The following is a 15,788-nucleotide window of genomic DNA, read 5'->3' as shown; positions in this document are numbered from 1 at the left end:
GCTAGCCATTTTAAAGCACATTAAAGGTAGGACATTTTTTTCTTCAAAACGTACCCTCTATCTTCTGTATTTCATTTGAATCTTCTGCTCTGTTCCACCTGTTGCCTTTCCACATTCATTCTCCCCTCCTTCAGACAGCTGTTTCATTTCTTCTAGTCTCAGTTTTTACACCACTCATTAAAAGCTTTCCTTTGATCTGTTTCTCCTTCTTAATAGCAGTGCAGTGGACCTAGTTTATGACCTGATCACATTTGCAAGATTGCTTTTTATGTTTGTTTTAATGGTGTACATAGCTACTTCCTGAGACACATGGTCAAATTGGGAAAAAAAAAACTGTGCCCAATATTTCAGAAATGCTGCTTTGTCATTCCAAATCTGGCAAAAACGTAAAAAAAGGCAAATCCCTGATTTTTTTTAAATATAGACATTTTCTTTATGTAAAACAAACTTAGAGCTGATAATTAGCTACGGGGTATGGGAGTCAACCCACACACACACACACACACACACACACACACACACACACACACACACACACACACACACACACACACACACACACACATGGGAAATAATGACAAATGACCTCTCACAAGATTTGTTTCTAGACTTATTTTTGTTCAGTAAATGACTTCATTATTCTGTGTTGCTGTCATCCCTGTACAGTCCACAGTCTGTTCATTGTCTTCCTCAATGAATTACTGATTATGGTCAATCAGCAACTTTTAAACTTATTCTGTGATGCAAATGCCCCACGTCTGTCATGACATGCCACTATTATTTAACTGTGTTATCAATCTGTTTTTGTATTTATGTTTATTGTGTTAGTTTTTCTGTCTGTATACCTCTTAGTGTAATATTTGCCAGAAAACTCAGAATTTTAAATTTAAATAACAGAATGGCCTCTTTAGAATATGATTAGTTTTCAATTCACTCCTTGTCAGCAAAATGTCACTCCTACTGTGACTGTGACTACATCACTAACTGGCAAATAGCAAGCAAAAAGGAAAAATCTGTAGACTCAACTCAACGTAAGCAAGAGGAACAGAGCTGATCTATGTTATGTAACTGTGTTGGGCAGGAGTAAACCCGTTTGTACCACTGACCATATAAAGATGAGCTGAGGCAAAGATTTGTTATTTTATTATTTTAAATGAATATAATCAAACTGCTAGACATGGCAGCTGCTCTTCAAGTCGAGACTTGAAACTAAATGCATCGGTAATGAATTTCAGAAGTTGAAACAGATGGTGTCTACCTACTCTTTAGGGAAGTACATAGTGTTGATAATGTTTTACAGTGCTTGTTGTGCCTTTTGAGATGTGAGTGTGTGTGTATGTGTGTGTGCGTGCTTATGAGCATGTGTCTGATGGAAATTGAGAACTGTGGTGAATTCTTAGAATATTTAGGACAGATAAAAGATAAAGTGTTAGGAGGTTTCCTACATCAAAAACCTCAAGCATGAGAAATGCTAAATGTTAATGCCCAAATCTCTGAAAGGCAGAACCCCCATTGTGTGTGTGTGTGTGTGTGTGTGTGTGTGTGTGTGTGTGTGTGTGTGTGTGTGTGTGTGTATATATATATATATATATATATACAGAATATATATATATATATATATATATATATATATATATATATATATATATATCCTCAGTCCTACCAACTCAAAGAAGGGGAAATCTCTAAACAGAAATCAAATGTACAGATTTTCAGTGTTTAGATTTCTACTTTATATTTTTAGTCTGTTCCTCATTAAAATTCTTTTTTTTTTTTGGACAAATCACTGGGATGATGAGCTAACCATTAAAGTTAATAAATAATGACATGCATTTCAGTTTCAGACTTCATATCATTCAGAAAATGCATTCTAACACAAATCATTTTATTCTAGCAACTTTCTAAATGTGTCCCTAGTTTTGGGCCTTCCACATTACTTGTGCTAAGAGATTGACAGGTAGGGGTGTGTATCAGAGGAAGGTAGTATACCCCTTGCCTCAGCTATCCAGGTTTTTGCAGAATGTCCAGATTTTTGCCTCATATTCCACCTGAAATGGATTGCAGTTGCTAAACAGTGACAAACATTTTGAGTTTTACGTGTCATATCCTTTTAGAAAAATGCATACTAACACAAATCTTGTTATTCTAGCAACTTAACTTTATAAGTTCATCAGAGCAATATTTTAATCTGTCCATGTTTATTTTAGGCTTTGTCCAGATTTCTTTTACTAACAGGTTAAGGTGTGTGTCAAGTGTGTGTGTGCGTGTGTGCATGTGTGTGTGTGTGTGTGTGTGTGTGTGTGTGTGTGTGTGTGTGTGTGTGTGTGTGAGAATGAGAGACTGAAATGACCTACTTGGAGTTAGCAGGTGGAATTTATTTTCAAGGAATTGTGAGCTTCGAGGGAAGAGAAGTTGACTGCTGCTTATTATGCTAGGTTTGTAAAAATGCGCAACTGTTTTGTTTAGCAAATGGTATCATTGTAGTACAGAATTTTAAAGCAGTGTTAGTAGCAGCAGGTAGCATACGTGCATCTTGATAAAAAGGGTTATAGCTTCTACTCCTACAGCATGTAAATATGTATGTTAAGGGGGTGGGGTGCTGCAGTCCTCTCCTGAGTATGTCCTCCTTTGGTGCCTAGTAACTATGAACCTCTTTTTCAGCTTGTCACAGATTCCCTGTTGCAATGTACCAGCTTACCATTTCTTTTAATGTAATGTAGGCAATTTATTCTTCTAGGGCAATGGGCACTACATTTTTAGATGAAACACTGAAATGTATGTTTTATAGCAACAACCTCTTCATTACTTTCAGATCTTTTTAATGTGGAATTCAGATGACTTCTGCAGACTGCAGAGATTGTGCATATGGACTAATATCGGTGGATTATAATGATAGAAGTCTGAGTGGCCTTTTATGGTTGAAATGTTCTGAACCAGGCAGGTTGCTATTACTGGTTCATAAGTTTTGAATTGTTTCACTGCTTACTGGAAAATGTTCAAAACTATAAATTTAAAATACACTGTAACAAGTGCTGCAGGTGCTGTATTATACAGGGGATATAATTCAGTTATTATCAGTAACATGAAACACCATACTTTTACATGGTCCTAAAAATGTGTGCATTTGATATGCTTTGAAAACAGCCCAAAGGTAAACTTAACCCACCACTGCCCAGATGCAGTCTCTTTGAATGTGGGTTTCAATGCTGTTTTAATGAATGTGAGCTTCAAAAGCAGAGAAGTTTTAATGCTGTCTGTTTTCATTGCAGGAATGTTGCTATGTTTAGCAAATGTGAAATGCCTTAGTGTTTGTGCTATAAAATTTGAAATAAAAGTTATAAATTAAATCCAAATATCTGTAATCATTGTAGAAGTAAAGCATAAAACAATATGCACACTGAGAGATTTGAAAAGTGTCTATGGCAAATGAGGAGAAATAGCTAAGTAATGGGACACTGGAATGGTTGTGTGTGTGTGTGTGTGTGTGTGTGTGTGTATGTGTGTGTGGGGGAAGGGGGCTGGGCTGCGTTGGGGAGGGGGCACTGTGTAGGTGGGGCTCTGGGTTTTGCACCCCCCTGCAAAATATCCTGTGAGATCTCTTGCTTCTAGTCTTCCCACCTCTCTCTCAGCAGATGTATAAACAAACTATTCTCTTCCAAAATATCCCAAATCTCATTTTTATCTCCCCCTTCCCCTGGATCCAGGCTAAAACACCAAATGTCTCTTCCTAATACACAAGCATCAGTAAACTTCGATCACAAGCTGCAATCTTCAGCTTCCCGGAGATGAAATTGGCAACATACAACAGCTACCAGACACAGCTGCATCCACACACACCATGTCAGGCTTAATCAAACAGCACTTGAAACTATGATACCTGCCATAACTGATATTAACTATGTTTAGACAGAATAATAATGACATTTGTATTAGCTGTCAGACACAGCTGCATCCATGCAAGGATCTACTCTTGTATACCTCTGTTTTCATATTCCTAACAGAAAAGTTAAGCAACAAGAATGTGTGAGCAACCTTTAAAGGTATAGAGTAGGAACTGTTAGGTGGACAAAAAACTGGTTACTATAACAAAACCAGAAAAGTGCAAACAAATGTAACCAGCTAAACACGGTTTAAACACACTAAAACTTTAATGGATGCAAATAAAGCAAAACATATATATAAAAAATGCTAAGCTGTTTCACACTAAAATAGTGCTTCCTCAGACCAGCAATAAAAACAAGAGCAAGTGAAAAGCAAGCATATATATATATATATATATATATATATATATATATATATATATATATATATATATATATATATACACACACACACACACACACACACACACACACACACACACACACACACACAGCTGAAGCACTCAATGAATCAATGATCTTGATTTCAATTTAGCCCTTAAAGAAACATTCTCATTAAGTCCAGGGTATCTGTGAGCTTGCAGTCTCAATATCCAGTCTATCTCCAAACATTCAGTTCATGTTTAGATGTCACCCCCCTCTCTTATTCTCTTCACAAAGCTGTAAAACAAGAAACTGAAAACTATGATTCATAGTAATTCTGACATGTTTGGAAAGGGCACTTTTCACATCACCCTTCTTGATGTCATTAATATGTACCCTTATCCGATCCATTAAAGACCTGTTGGTTTTACCTAAATAAAAGTACAAACACGTTTTACATGCAGCAAGATAAACTAAGTACATACTCTTACAGTCAGCATGAAAATCAAATCAATATTCCTGTTTGGTGACCGGATGGGCAAATGACTTGGTTGTTAAAATATATCTACACATAGCACATGACCTGCACATTAAGTTACCTCGTCTTTGAGATCTAAGTTTGAGATCTTGGTTTCAAAATCTCATAAGAATCATAACACAATCTCCTCTGTATTGACCGAGTATTTCTATAGCAGAAACTCAGACTACTACCTAAGAGAGTTACACACTTCTGATCTGTCATTAAAATAGGCCGGTTTCTCTCAACTATATCTCAAATCAAATGTACATTATTAGTGTAGGTCAAAGTCATTCTCATTTTTTCTGTTGTCCCTTTTTAGATGAAAAAGCAAAACTCTCAAAGAAAAAAGGTTTTGCTGTGTCACCTCTGTGAGACAAAACCTCACTGATCACATTGTCTGTCTCAACCACATCGTATCCTCCATTAACAAAATCCTTCTTCATTTCCACAAAAGTTTCCATCATATTTTCATCTTTATCATTAAGCCTTGCAGCCCTCTAAAAGTGATTTTTAAGCACATTCCTGTGCACATATTTTGGAAGCATGATCTCCTTATGGAATATACTGTTCTTGTTAATGGATTTCCGATATAAAATGGTAGATAAATTACCATCCACCTTGATAATACATACATTAAGAAACTCAATTTATCAATGGAAGAAGTTACAGTAAATCTCAAAAAGGCTGTGGTGCTATGCAAGTATTGTACAAAGTTAGACAGTGCCTCAGCAGAACTCTGCCAATTCATAAACAAATCATCAGCAAAATGAATATAAAATAAGATATTCTGATGAAATGGATTAACATGGCAGAGAATGTTCTCATATTCCCATTTGGCCATCACCAGACTGACGTAGTTATTGGCACACATGGTGCCTATAGCCATGCCTACCTGCTGTAGATATAACTCATCACCAAACATGAACACATTGTTACAAAGTATAATGTCCAGTAGTGTGCATATCTGATGTATCCTCATGCTGTCATAATCAGAGCGCTCTGATAGAAAGGACCTGGCATAGTCTAACCTTATCTCATTAGGTATCACTGTAAACAATGAAACAACATCTGTCATGACCAGATAAAGCTCCTTGTGCATGTTTATACTGGACCAGTTGTACAAAGTGGTTAGGAAATGTTTAGTGTATTTCAAGATGGTTCCTACCCTATCCAGTATAGGAAGTAAAACGTTCTAATCAAACAAGGATAACGGTTATGTAACCCAACCTCTTCCTGATACAATAGGTCATAAGGGGGGGGGGGTTATACAAAGATTTATGAATCTGAGGCAGTCCGTGCATAACTGGTACAACTGGATGTTCAACCAAAAAGAATTCAAATAAAGCCCTGTCCATAGAGCCTTCCATTAATAGATCATGTAAAACATTATAGACTTGTTTAATCAACCAATTCATGTCAGATTTGGTTAATCTTTTATATGCAGAGATACCGGCCAACAATGCATGCATGCCATTTAGGTAGATACCATTCCATAGCAACCAGTGCACTACCTTTGTTTGTAGGCCAAAACTGTATATCATTTAAATTGCTGAGTTCATGTAATATTTTTTTCTCCCCAGCTGTTAAATTGTGAAAAACCTTACCATGCTTGTTCAACAATACGTTATATATATATATATATATATATATATATATATATATATATATATATATATATATATATATATATATATATATATATATATATATATTTTTTTTTTTTTTTGCATTCAAGTTACCTGTAACACATTGCATTTAAGTTACCTGGCACTTGCTCACTAAAGCAATTATATAAGTCAGCACTAAAAAATTAAAAGCACTACACCCTCACAAACTCCCCTTGAGTACCTTGTTCCCCATTGGCCCTTTTTTTCAATTATAAAGGAATCCCCAGTACTATTCTAGCATGTTCAAAGGTCAGTTGTCAACCTCCTCTCCGGTCCAGTTGGTGAATCTGGGAATCTTGAGGCAATGTTACAACTGCCTCATGTACACAGACAACCCTCTCCTCCTCCCAACAAATTCCAACACATGTGAGAGATGCAACCATATAGCCAAACTGGAGGCTAAGCTCTCTCAACTCAGTACTGGCGTAACCAGTCAGGAGGAGAAGGAAACCACACTCACTACAATTCCAGTCTCACACAGACCTACCACAACAGCAAACCAAACACATAAACACACAAAAACATACTCGTAGGCTCTAAATAAAAATCTGCCTAAGCAGCAGAGACCTCCAAAGCAGACACCCAAGCAACCGCTACCCCAAAACAAAACACGTGCAACACATAGCTCACAAAGCCAGTGTGCTGAACAGTCACAGCCCTTAAGGCTAAACAACACACCTGATACACTTGTAATAGGTGACTCTATCGTCAGGCACACTGACGTCCTGCTCACCAGGCTGAACAAGGAGAATGTCACGGTGAGCTGCCTGTTGGGCGCTAGGATCCGCCACATAACACAAGCACTCAGGTCACTCCAAGGCAAGTACAAATATGCCTCAGTCATTGTCCATGCTGGTGTGAATGACCTGAGATGCACCTCCCTGGACTACATGAAAAGAGACATAGAGAAGCTCTTTGAGCATGTAGCCCAGGCCGGTATGACCCTGACCTTGAGTAGCATCTTACCCTCACCAAGAATGATGCCACAATATGAAGACAAGATGATCAATTTCAATAATTGGCTTAAGTATTGGTGTCATTCAAAGGGGATCCAATGCCTGTCAGCCTGGGATGACATGCTCGACAAGCCACGATGCTTCACTAGGAATGGCTTGCACCTGTCACCCCTGGGCTTTTGGATATTGGCAAAGGCTCTTGCTACCCCCATAGTGCCTTTTTTAGGCAAGGCTCAAAAGACAAACCCACCTCCATAGGTATCACAAGGGATAAGAAACTAAGAGTAATGCTACTCATTGCCAGAAGTCTAAACCTCAAGATGCATGCACTCGAAATTCTCCTTAGCATGGAGAACATCGATATCTGTGCAGTAACAGAAACCTGGTTCAAGGCTCCCGAGAGCACCCCAGCACTACCAGGTTATACCTCATACCATGCTTTTCGGCCCCAAAACTTGGACCGAACCAGAAAAGGAGGGGGAGTATCAATATTCGTCAAAGATACCCACACCTCCAGGTTGGTGGCACAGCATGAAGCATCAGAGACTATCCATGTGCAACTAACAGTGGGTAAAACTGCCTTCCAGTTTATAGCCTGCTACAGACCACCCTCCCAAACCCAGGAACCCCACCTGGCCTTCCTGAGAACACTGGAAAATATGAAGGTCTCTCCAAACACTATTATATTGGGTGACTTCAACTACCCAAACATAGACTGGGAGCATTACTCTAGCTCCAACACCCTAGCCCAAAGGTTCCTAGAATTTATAAACTCAAATGCTATGGAACAACTTGTTACCACTCCCACAAGAGGGGAAAACATACTGGACCTGATCATCACCAATATGGGGACTCTATGCTCCAGACCAGAAGTGTATCCCTCACTGGTAAGATCAGACCATAAACTAATCTCACTGGATATTCACATCCCGACCCCACCCCTGCCCAGAAAACCACAGTGAAAAACTTCTCTAAAGCAAATTTCACACTCCTCAAAACCGAGGTGGAATCTTTCAAAGCCCCCGGGCCTGTGGAAAATACGGCCCAGACAGCAGAATCCTTTATAAATGCATTCTATGAACACCTTCAGGAATGCATGGATCATGCAATCCCAAATAAAACCAAGACCCAATCCTCCAAAGGCAGATGTCCTGTCTGGTGGACCCCAGCCATAAACAAACTATACAATAGAAGGAGGAAGCTACTACATGATAGAGCAAAATCCCAAAAAGGGAAGGCATCTCTGATCAGTATTAGCAAAAAACTACGGGCACTAATAAAATCGTCTAAGGCCAGCTTCAGAGAAAAATTGCACAGGACACTAAGGATAATCACAAGGCTTTCTTTAGTTATGTTAGGAACCTGGGTGGGAATTCCCAGATATGCTCAGAATTAGTCCAAAATGACAAAAAATACACCAAACCCACAGACATTGCCAACATCCTAGCTGACAGGTTCAGCGCAAACTTCTCCACACCAAAAGGGCAAATATCTATCCCAGCAGAGTGCTGCTCCCCTGACATCTCAGATGCTCAGGTAAGAGCCGCCCTCTCCAAAGCAAAAAACACAGCATCAATGGGACCAGACGGTGTCCCGGGCTGTGTCCTACATGAACTCCAAGAAGAGCTAAACCCAAACATAAAACTACTGTTTATTCTCAGCCTTACTACAGGATATGTACCCAAAGAATGGCGTACAGCAACAGTGGACTCTCTCCACAAAGGTGGTGCCTCAACAGATCCTGGAAACTATCGCTCCAATAAGCCTGACTAGCTTGGTTTGCAAAGCTATGGAAAGGATCATCATGGACCTCATAAATAAAGATATTGGGGACCTACAGACACTGGATCCTACCCAGTTCGGCTTCGTTAAGGGCAGATCCTGCCTCTTAAACCTGGTCGATTTCTTTGAAACAGTCACCAAGGCCATTGACGAGGGGAAGGTGGTCCACACAGCCTACCTGGACCTCGCAAAAGCCTTCGATACAATACCCCACTTGGGCATTATAGATAAGCTCACCAGCTTAAATATAAACCCCTATGTCACTAGATGGGTTGCAAACTGGCTCAAGGACAGAACCCACATGGTTAGAATTGCTGGAGCCATGTCAGCCTCCAAACCAGTTACAAGTGGCATCCCACAAGGCTCAGTCCTGGGGCCTCTCTTGTTCGGTATATATTTCTCGGAGGTACAGGCCAACATGGAAGGACTGTGGCCGACCAAGTTCACAGATGACTGCAAACTGGGTGCCATAATCGACTCTCCAGCCGACACAAGCATCCTCCAAAAGGGCCTCATAGAATCAGACAACTGGTGCCAGAGCCATGGCCTCAAACTAAACGCCAGAAAGTGTATAGTCATCCCCTTTGGCAAAAAGAAAGTGCCCACAGATTACCACATAGGTGGTAATCCATTAAGTACAGAAGAAGTAATTAGGGACCTGGGGACCCAAGTTGATAGCAATCTCTCATTTGGCAACCACGTGGCCAAAGTGGTTAGAAAAACATTTTATATAGCCCACCTAATCATGAAGGGATTCACATCTAGATCAGGGGAGGTCATCATGCCTCTTTACTCATCCCTCATAAGGCCCATAATTGAGTACAATGCCCCTTTTGGGATGTACCTTACCAGACACCTGCAGCAACTGGAAATCCCCAAAAGTACCTCACCAAGAGGATCAAAGGGCTCAAACAGATGCCATATGCTGCCCGGTTAAAGAAACTCCAGCTCTACTCAGTGGCATACCACTTGTTCAGAGGCGATCTGTGCCTGATGTATAAAGCCATGTCCAACCCGGAATTAATGGACATGCTGCACCTCAGAAAATCCAAATCCCATCGAGCTACACACTCAAGAGACTTGAACCTCAGCACTGAAATAAATAGGACATGCTGGAGGGACAGATTCATAACCCAGAGGCTCCCTTCATTCTGGAATAAAATCCCAGTCCAGGATAGGCAGAGTCCCTCATTGACTCTCTTCAAGAGGAATCTTGATGAGTGGATGGGAGATCGTAGGTTTACCCCGGGTATCACTTCTGTGTCACTGTTAGACAGAGGCACAGTATACTAACCTCGAAAAAGGGCATAGCAAAATTAATTTAAAATGGGTGGCGAAAGCCAAACATACTCTGGCTAGGCTTATAAATGCCCTAGGGCAGATAGCCTAGTATGAACCTATGAACCTATATATATATATATATATATATATATATATATATATATATATATATATATATATATATATATCACACATTTTGACAAAAGCTTCTACCATTGCATTATTAACTGGGATGAACTGACTGGATTTCTAAAAACCAAAACTAAAATGCTGTTGTCTATCCACATACATTAGTTTCAGAGAAATATTTCTCGCAAACAGCTTTAAATCAGTCAAAACATCACTACACACAAACCAGATGTGGGAATAAACAACAAACCTTTATTCAAAATCTGCAATTGCTGTGGAGTAAAAGTCACAGATGAAATATTAACAATCAAGTCTTCTGTACCTTTTTCCTCACAGAGGGGCCTAAATCCAATTTTATACCTGCTTGTACTGTCTTTCTGCTTTTCCTCTCTCAACTCAATGAACACTCTTCGTTCTCTGTGACCCCTCTTTTATCAGTTCTGGGAGAGCAAGTGAAAGAAAAGATACAGTTGTCCATAAACAGAAAGAAAAAAAACAGTATAAACAGGCTTGGTAGGAAAGTCGTATCCCTGCCTCAGGAAGTGTTTTGCATTCTCCTCCTCTAACTGGCATCCATTGTCTGCAATCTGTATGGAAAGTAAAGTGTCTTCCCCAGCTCCTATATTCTGACTCTTTCTGTACCCCCTCTTGCAGCAAGTTCACTTCAAGGCTGTTGAGTGCTTTTTGACATTGACTAATGGTACACCCACCACCTGTATTCCTAGCCTCTTCGGCTTACCACAATGCCCTGTAGCAGCCACCAGTTTTATCTGGACTACTTTCCCTTTACAGACCAGTCCTATATCACCTGATCCCTTTGTGGTAGATGTGATTCTAGCCTGTCCATCAGTAAACTGACCGTTATTTCTCTGCTTACTAACAATATGCATCTGTGGGCCCTGACCTCTTTCACCTCCTTGTCCTTTTCAGAACCAACACTATAGTTGCCCTACTTTGGCATATTCTCTTTTTGTTTGCATTTTTTGAAAATTCTTGCCATTTTCTCTACTATCTGTTTTTCTATTACTTTGTAGAGCTCAATCGGGAACTATCATTCCCTGCTTCCTTTTATGACATCTCTCTTTCAGGTGAACCTTTCTGAAAGCTGCATGTTTATTTCCTGATCCAAGTTTTCACTTCCTAGTAACTTAACTGGTCCCATTTACAGAAGATACCCCTTGATCTTGTGATCCTTCCTGTGTATCATATGTAACTTTCTAAAAACTTCTATAATTCCAGTCAATGTTCCCATGCCAATGACAAATCTTCCCTTCCTCATGTTGACTCATGCCAATCATCCTCTGCCTTCAAATATATTTCAGTTTTAGTGCTATGTACCTTTTTGCTTTTCCCCCTTAGCTCACCATGTAGCCTTTCTTCTAATCTGCTCTGATTGGAACTCTATTATATCTTTTTCTTCTGAAAATAATTTGAGGGTTTCTTCTCTCCATCATATTTTCCTGCCTACCTCCATGACTTTGCTTCTCTTTTGTATGTCCTTCATCTTTTTTATATTTCTCATACTTCCACCACACTACTTCCCTTTTAGTTTACGCATACCTTCATACACTGGCCCATGAGTGTTACTTTGATACTATCTCACCCCTTGCTTCTTTTTTATCCATTTGGCTGTTGACTACCATTTCTTTGATCACTTGCCTTAGTTTTCTCTGTCCTCTTGTGACCTGTATGCATGTAAATCCATCTTCAGTCTTTCGCATGCAGCTCAGATTTAGGCAGAATTTTAAGTGTAGCAGGGCATGAACTGGTATATTCCTGTTACCTATTTCTGCATCATTTATTCACCTTCCATTCCATCCATAATTAGAAGTGAGGCAGTCTACCAGAAGGTGTTTGCATCAGGAAAGGAAGATTGATTCCAGCATCTCAGTGGGAATGCATTTTGCTACATAATGTAACAAAGCTTTACCTGGTATCTGTAATGTGATAGAAAATATTCTGCTTGATCTGTATAGTGATGACAAAGAATATGTTATCTAAAAGAGAAACGTACATTTTTGTAATTTAATAACATACAGTCTAACGGACTTGATAAATTATAGCAGCTAGAGTCTATCTGGAGATAAAATTGAAAATGTGTCTTTAATTTGTCCGCAAAGTCTTGATTCAGTTATTCAATTAACAAAGCACTAGCAAAATAAAATAATGCATCTGTGACTTTTTTCTGCAGCCTGCAAGAAACATTTTCTACAGTGAGTTCAGAAGCATCATTCTGACAGATGCTTTATGGAGTTGACTATTTTATTTTCTAAATTCAAATTTAGTTATATCATGTTGATGAGCTCTGAAGTGGATAAAATGTAGATTTGTTTTGGCTCAGGATAATGTTACACTGAAAAATACAAATCTTTGAACTGTTGCTTTGAAGGTAACATTTTCATTAATAACTGAAATGTATACACATGCCAGAATGCTGTGTATTGAGACACCTAAAATTATTTTACGTGATTAATCAATAGGCTTCTTTCTCTGTGGGTGCACTAGGATTCAACCCATCATATTAGAAAGAGCGAAGTATCAATGAATGACTGCAGTTTATTTGCCACTGCATTCACAACATTCCTGATAATTTCTGGAAAATCCTTGTTTCCATTATTCTGTTTTGTCATGGGCTATTAATTTCCCAATAATATCAATTTGAACCTCTTCAGGTAAAGAGGGACCTCTCTTCCTTTTAACAGAAACTACTGTACAAGAAAGATCAATAACCTGAATTAAACCCTGAGCCAAACCCAGTAAACTACTCCTATCCAAAGGAAATTGAGGAGTAGATACATGCTTGGTTTTCTATTTCTTTTTGACAGGATTAATGGGGTCAGCTGTGTTACTAATGACAGCCGCAGCAACATACCAAGGGATAGACACAGCATTCTGACACAACAAGGAAACCTTACCTATTCCCTCTCTCAGGACTGACAAAAGTGGCTCTCCCTTGCCCACCAAGGAGACATCAACAGCTGCAAAGGACGTGGCTAACCCCCAGTTCATAGTGGCCACAGGTGCTACACCAGAGGGGTCTTGTGTAAAAGATGAGTGGCCTGAGGTACAACAAATGACCACAGCAGAGTCACCCACCTACAGCTAAGGCAAATTGCTATCCTTCTGTGGTGGCAAAGGTTGTTTGCTTAATTTATTTCTTTTTTCTGGCTGAAAGAAGGACCAGCTGTGGGCTTGACAATCTGTTCCATGGTCAAGCCAAAAATGATGCCTCTTGTTTCTTGACAGAAAAACACAGTACAAAGCACTTTAAAACACTATTCCAGCCCCACAAAAGTAAAATAAAAACAATGTCTCCACAGAAAAAAATTTTTTAGTTACTTTACACCACTTTTAAACTGACAGAAAAAAAATGAGCATCATGCAAGTATGTTAATGTTTCTAGACAGTCATTTAAAACAACACTCCTAGCTTTAAAATAACTTTCTTGAAGAGGAAAGTAATAAAACATCAACAAAATTAAGAAAATGGAAGTTTTCCCCAAAGGGAATGTATCTGCTCAGCAAAGGAAACTGCAGGCTGACTGTCGATCCTCAGAAGTTTCAGAGGAGTTTACTCTTTGGTGGCACTAAAGTTCTGAAGAACTTTGCACTCAAACTTGTTTTTTAGGCAGCTCAGTCAATAAATTTACCATACCAGTAGGTAGTAAGTGTTACAATTCATATGTCATTTATTTCCTTCTTTCATTGTTTTGGTTATTATATTTTGCAAACTACATTAGCTCTACACAACCTTCTTTCCGTGACCTGAAGAGAAAAAAAAAATTCTGTGTCTGTATGCATAGGTTGCCTTTCCTAGGCTATGTAATTAAAAAAAAATAAACCAGTACATATCCAAGGTTTAGTAAATCAGTGCCTAATGACTCTCTTATAGGTTCATAGGTTCATAGGTTCATACTAGGCTATCTGCCCTAGGGCATTTATAAGCCTAGCCAGAGTGTGTTTGGCTTTCGCCACCCATTTTAAATTAATTTTGCTATGCCTTTTTTTGAGGTTAGTATACTGTGCCTCTGTCTAACAGTGACACAGAAGTGATAGCCGGGGTAAACCTATGATCTCCCATCCACTCATCAAGATTCCTCTTGAAGAGAGTCAATGTGGGACTCTGCCTAACCTGGACTGGGATTTTATTCCAGAGTGAAGGGAGCCTCTGGGTTATGAATATGTCCCTCCAGCATGTCCTATTTATTTCAGTGCTGAGGTTCAAGTCTCTCAAGCGCGTAGCTCGATGGGATTTGGATTTTCTGAGGTGCAGCATGTCCATTAATTCTGGGTTGGACATGGCTTTATACGTCAGGCACAGATCGCCTCTGAGCAGGCGGTATGCCACTGAGTAGAGCTGGAGTTTCTTTAACCGGGCAGCATATGGCATCTGTTTGAGCCCTTTGATCCTCTTGGTGAGGTACTTTTGGGGTCTTTCCAGTTGCCGCAGGTGTCTGATAAGGTACATCCCAAAAGGGGCATTGTACTCAATTATGGGCCTGATGAGGGATGAGTAAAGAGGTACGATGACCTCCCTGATCTAGATGTGAATCCCTTCATGATTAGGTGGGCTATATAAAATGTTTTTCTAACCACTTTGGCCATGTGGTTGTCAAATGAGAGATTGCTATCAACTTGGGTCCCCAGGTCCCTAATGACTTCTTCTGTACTTAATGGATTACCACCTATGTGGTAATTTGTGGGCACTTTGTTTTTGCCAAAGGGGATGACTATACACTTTTTGGCGTTTAGCTTGAGGCCATGGCTCTGGCACCAGTTGTCTGTTTCTATGAGGCCCTTTTGGAGGATGCTTGTGTCAGCTGGAGAGTTGATTATGGCGCCCAGTTTGCAGTCATCTGCGAATTTGGTCAGCCACAGTCCTTCCGTGTTGGCCTGCACCGCCGAGAAATATATACCGAACAAGAGAGGTCCCAGGACTGAGCCTTGTGGGATGCCACTTGTAACTGGTTTGGAGTCTGACATGGCTCCAGCAATTCTAACCATGTGGGTTCTGTCCTTGAGCCAGTTTGCAACCCATCTAGTGACATAGGGGTTTATATTTAAGCTGGTGAGCTTATCTATAATGCCCGAGTGGGGTATTGTATCGAAGGCTTTTGCGAGGTCCAGGTAGGCTGTGTGGACCACCTTCCCCTTGTCAATGGCCTTGGTGACTGTTTCAAAGAAATCGACCAGGTTTAAGAGGCAGGATC

The sequence above is a fragment of the Protopterus annectens genome, chromosome 11.part0 (genome assembly GCF_019279795.1).
Source record: "Protopterus annectens isolate FY-2018-M chromosome 11.part0, PAN1.0, whole genome shotgun sequence".
Taxonomy (NCBI): Eukaryota; Metazoa; Chordata; order Ceratodontiformes; family Protopteridae; genus Protopterus; species Protopterus annectens.
This window is presented reverse-complemented; position numbering follows the sequence as displayed.